Source organism: Pezoporus occidentalis, unplaced genomic scaffold (genome assembly GCF_034315485.1).
Source record: "Pezoporus occidentalis ecotype Australia unplaced genomic scaffold, CSIRO_AGI_Poc_V1 ctg31, whole genome shotgun sequence".
Taxonomy (NCBI): domain Eukaryota; kingdom Metazoa; phylum Chordata; class Aves; order Psittaciformes; family Psittacidae; genus Pezoporus; species Pezoporus occidentalis.
The window spans coordinates 1,848,846-1,854,845 of record NW_026915052.1 but is presented as its reverse complement, the minus strand read 5'-3'; positions in this window follow the sequence as shown (position 1 = coordinate 1,854,845).

Genomic DNA, 6,000 nt, shown 5'->3' with positions numbered 1-6,000 from the left:
AAGAGGGCACACAAACCACCCAGTGCATCCTCCTGTCTTTCCATCCTGCCCTCAACCCCATCATGCCCTTTAGAGAAAAGCAGCCACACCACCTGCCTATCAGACTTTCACAGGACAACGCCATTCACTTGCTCTTTTTCTGCACAAGGTTTACTCAACTGGCTGGACACAGGATACTAAGCTACCTGGCGTTTTATCAATGTCTATTTGCCACCTGTGGGTCTCTGACTTGTTTCACAGCACCATATGAGGCTGCTGAAGTTTTTATCTGCCATTTCCATTGGGGTGACTTTTCCCTGCTTCCCTCCCATGGCAGCGCCCATATGGCCATGCCTCTCTGCAGCAGGAGGAAGAGGATGTAACTTACGGCACCCCCCGGTTTTGTCCATCTGATGCAGCAATCATCTGCCAGATGCCTCCAAGAGTCAGATTGCTTCTGTTTCCAAATGGAAGCAATGGCTGTGCTAAAGGGCCACAATCTGCAGGTTTTCTTCTGTTTTCTTGTGTTGTTTCTGTGTGTGTTTGAGACTAGCAGATCACTGACTCTTGGTAATGGTCAAATGGTGCAAAAAGCTGGAAACCAGTCTCCAGCCGTCAGTACACAATGGAGCATTTATGGTCGTATTTATTTTAAACATTGTTTTTCTTTCTGTTAATCTCAACACTGATTATTCTTGAACTGCTAGTTTCTTCTTTTGCTCAAAATAATTGCAACAACCCTGAAATTATTTCCCCCTCTGGTTAGGGTACACATACATTCACACAGACCTTTTTTTTTTTTTTAATCTGGAAATTACATCATTGTTATACTCTCAAAGACCAAAATATTATCTAAATATTATTTCTGTTTACCTTAATTGAAACTAGGGGCTTGGTTTTTTTTTGGGGGGGTGTTTTTGTTTTTTTTTTTGCCTATTAAGGCTGGGTTTTTACAACCTCTTCAGAAAAAAACCCTATCATTCCTTCCTATTGGTCAGGCAATATATGATATCATGATATGAATACCCATCACTAGGAAATACATCTAATCACAAAAATAGCATTACCCAGAGGAAGTGCTTAAAAAGTAAAGCTAACTAATGTTACCACATTCTTAAAGCCACTCAGTTATCTTCCTGATGAAACATTGATTTTCTGAGTTTCATCAGTGCTCTTTTCAGCATAATTCAAGAATAGATCATAACTATTTATAAGGTGTTCTTTCATTTGAAATCACTCTCAGAATAATTCCTGTGGAAAATTCCTGCTTGTACCCTGTTTGTGAGCAGCTCACGTGGTGGTGATAAAGTATTTGGCATTTTATATATTTTGATGGGATAGGGAGGCCATGTGATACAGTTCTGATCCCTGAGTGGATGAGGCAAGCTCTCAGAGTAAAGCTTCTCATGCAAATACAGTTATCAGCTGATAACTCCCCTTCCCTCAGTATTTAGCCTTGGTAGACTACAGAAATTACCTTATATTTTAGGCCATAAAGATAAGCTTAAATAAAACCTTTTGTTTGTGTTCTAACGTGTTTCTATACCCTTGAGTGAAGGACACCAAGGGGCTGTCATGTTTATCTGCCTGGGAGCCCCACGCTGCACTAAAGGAGTGCAGCTTGGGCAAGCTGAACTTCGTCGTCTGTCACCTCTGTGCTGGCAGCTGAACTGCCATCGCGTGGACACTTTCCCAACCTGCACATTCCCATAAACACAAAGAGCAAGAGAGACTTGGAAGCCGAATAGAGGAGCAGAGAGCTGGGAACTGTTAACCGCTGTGAAGTTACAATGTGATTTGCAACTGATAGGATGTAGGGTTAGTCCAGACTCCTGCTCTTTTGCTTATATTTGCATAGCTATTTAGGTTTGAAAACATCTACTGCTCTCCATCGATGTCCAGCATTGTGTAGACTGTGAGGACAGGAAGAAGGCACAGCACAGGCATCCCTTGTGCTAGGAAACGCCTTCGGCAGCACACAGCCAGAGGGCTGGGTATCCTGGAACACTCTGAATTTACCAATAAAATGCATTTCTAAATAAAGAGCTTTTAATTTTATTGTTAAATGTCTCCATCTGTGGTGTGCTACTGGTTAAGTGCAGGTGGTGATTAAATAGTACCTCTCCTGGAGAATTTACAGTCTGAGACCTCACCCCCTCTCTAAAGGTCCATACAGAACTAGTGGGAGTCTGGGACATGAGCACTGCACTTCATCCATCTCCAGTGAAAATGCAAATTTCAGGACTGGTTTTACTATGCATCTCCTCCTTTCCTAGGCAAAAACACTGTCTAGGTGGAATCCAAGGACCAACTGCTGTCAGGGATTTTGGCCCTTCTGTCCAGCACTAGCCACTCTGCAATCCCATGGGTAATCCTGCAGGAAACACTGTGTCCCATGCACTCATTGTTTTTGTGCACAGTGCGCCTCAACTTTCCTCCCTTTAATCATCCCATGTAGTTGCTACATTGTGGCAAATAATAATTTGTTTTTAATAGTGCAAAAGATAAAGTTCTCTGCTCCAAGGATTGGAAAGTTCAGGACAGAAAATTTATTCTCAAACTTTCTTGCTGCATGACTGCAGCTCAGCTTGCTATTGAGTTTACTCCTGAGAGTTCAGATAAATTCATATTTTGCCTATCTTTGAACCCAGGATACGAATGCTGTGATGCCAGCAGAATGTTGTCTGGCTCAGAGCAACACTGGCGGAGGAATAGAACCAGATTTCAAAATACTTGTTGAAGTACACCTCCAAAACCCACCTTGTTCTTCTGACAGCCAGGTAATAGTATCTGCCTGTTTTTTACTACTATTATGACAGCCAATGTGAAAAGTAGTGAGGTAGATAAACTTATTTAAACTAAGACCATACAGAATTTTTTACCAATTTTTTTGCCAAATACAGAAGAGACATTTACCTGAACCGCCCTTCCTTCCTCCCACTGACTTCAGTCAGTGATTGCTCTGTTACTAGTCATTTGCAAGGTATCATTTGGGAAGATATTTGTTGCTTTGTGCTTTTGGTTACATAGCAGGATCTTTTGCCACAGATTAAACTACACTGGATATAGGAGTCAACCATACCTTTCCGAAACAAAATCTACACTGGGCTTAGATGTTACTTACTCAACACTGCTAAATACAAACCTTTCCAGTGATTTTCACACTGAATAAGTTGTCACCCAGCTCATGTACACTGAGGTCCTGATCCTTCTCAGTCAATAAGATTTTCCAGCATGGAGTGGGCAAGTAATTGGCAAGATGGTTAATAATAAAGAAAACAGTCCAAGGGTTTAGTCATTGCCAACAGCTAATGCCGCTGAGGAACAAGCTACTTGATGTCAGTGCTTACAGCTGGCTGAACACTAAAGCCTTACTTTTTTTTCCTTTAAAAATAGCATCCCTATTTACCACATTATTGTTAAGGAATGATTGCTGCTTCCATCATAGCTACTTTTCTGACTACATTAAGAAGTTGCTCAAGGCAGTTCTATTGCTGCACCTGTGCCCCAGGTTAAAGTCTAGATTGAAAACCTTGGGAAAGACATGTACAAGGCAACAAGGTATGGACACACATCGAATGGGTTTGAGGTCTTGTTTGTTCACAGAGGAAAAACTGTGAATTCTTAAAACTTAAATTTGGAATGCAGTTATTAGTTATCAAATGATGCTTACATCTTTTTTCATATAGAAGAATATGTGTTTGTGTATGAAAGTATCTAAGGGGGCCAATGCATCTCACATGCTGAGCTGACCTTTTAAAGAGGTCTACTGGCATCTGAGACGAAAAGCAGGCTTGGATATTGATATGTTGTGACTGGTTTTCTTCTCTGCACTTCTGAATTTCCATGTTCATCACAACCAAACAATGCTGGGCTGAGCAAATGCACAGGAGGAAGGGTTTGTACTGTGGACCTCCCACCCCATACAACCATATCAATGCTAACAGGTTAAAGAATAGGCAGGCTTTGCTCGGTGTGTTCCTGGGAGTGTTTTGGTTTGGGCTGTGGGGCAGTGGTATATGAACTGCTGTTCTCCCTTGGCCATACTGAGGCCCAGCATGAAGGTATGACTGGTGAGAGGTGGAGGAGAGGCTGGTAGGAGAGATGAAGGCAGGAGAAACACTCTGGCAGCAGGCGAAGTTGTGCCCCCAGGCTCATGTCTGCTCCCCGTGCCCGTGTCTTCCATAGTGCCACCGCTGAACTTTCTGAACTGGAGTCATGGCTTCAGTGTCATTTAATTGCAGGCTGCTGTGCTCAGTAATGTGATACATGTGCCTCGTGCTATTTATACCCTGCAATCTGTCACAGGGAAGCTGGGCAGAGCCCAAGCTCCCCCAGCATAGGGGATGTCCTCACGGCTTGCTCCATCCAGGGCGCAGCACCCAGAAGGGTTTTGCCAGCATTTGAAAGAACATCCCCACTGCATCACCCTACTTATTTCACTTATTTCACTATCTCTCCATTGCTTTGACAGCAAGATATAAGGGCTTTTTTTTACTAGATACATGTGGGAGGATTTGTCTTTTTGATGTCTTGGAAAGAACATGGTTAAATTCAAATTATTTTGGCCTGAAGATAATGTCTATACCACAGACTGCAACACAGCATGGGTGGTGCTCGGGCTGGCTGCTGGATACCAGAAGCAGTGTAAGTGAAAAAAAAAAACCCTTGCACTTCACACAGAGCTACTCTGCCTTGGAGGTAGAGAAAAAGATGTAGCAAGGCTGGGTCTACATTGTTCCCTCAGAGATATGCTTCATCCTGTGTGTGATGTACCTGTGCTAACGTAAGGAAAGGAAAACCGTAAGGAAAAATGCAGATGCTCCAGTCTCAGTCACAGAGGTGAATCAGAAGCAATAAATCATATTGCTATTGGACAAAATCTGGGACTGTTACATAACACATGCGGAAGGGCAGCTACACTGTGGTAACCAGCATTATTTTGGGATATTTTAAGACCTTTATCCTGAAACAGCATCCACACAGAATACTGGCATGTTCAAATGTAACAGCAGGGTTTATTAATTTATCTAAAGCTGAATTTGTGTGACATCCTGGTATTATACAAGTGCATTTTAAAACAAATAAAAAAGCTATCAATAAGAATCCTATCAAACAGCAGATGACATATCAGGTAATGAAATGCACACGTACTCCTGTGCTTTAAATAGTACAGGCTCATTATTTAAATACCAAGGAACTAGACTGACAAATACCAGGATTAGAACAGATATATTTCAAGCTTGGAAGGGACTATGATGGTCAGAAATATCTTCCCAGCATCACAGCAGCATTCTGAGCTGGCATGCTCCCACTTGAATGCTTTCCCCACTCAGTGTAGACTGGGAGAAAGGGTAAGAGAGAAAAAAACCCAACCTATTTACAAGTTTTGTCTCTTTCTATGCTGATAAATAATACCCCTGTGGAACACCGTCAGCAAACACAGGGGTGTACAGCTCCATGTTTGCCATCAGCCAAGCCACAGTACAGCTCACTCTTGCCAATGTCAAGAGCCTTGTGGGCTGGTTTCCATACGCCTTTCACTGTCACCAGAGACTGCCTGTCTATGGCAGGCATCCTTGAATCATCTCAATTCCTTAAGAGTAACTTCTGTTGTGCAGGCCTTTTTTCTACCCAGAAATTTTTAAGCATAACTATGACCAAGATTCTCCTTAAAATCTCACAGCTAGAGCTAGACGAAATCTGGCTAAGGAGCCAGAAGAAGTGGAAGAGGAATTTGGAAGAAGAAAGACTGTATCTCTGCTTTTCATTTTTTTCCAGACCTCGAGTCCCATCAACTCATCAGGTGCCAGCTCTTTTAACAGAAGAATTTACAAAGGACTCTCTTGTTCCCTGAAAGTTTTGATGTGCCTGAAGTGAATTTCTGCAGTTTAAACAAAAGCATTTGCACATTCATTGCAATGGGAAAAGCCTAATGACAGTCTGGTGCCTGATGGCATTTGTAGGTTTTCCAGTGAAATGAGCAGGATTTTGCAAAAGGCACTTCTTATGTTTGTTCTC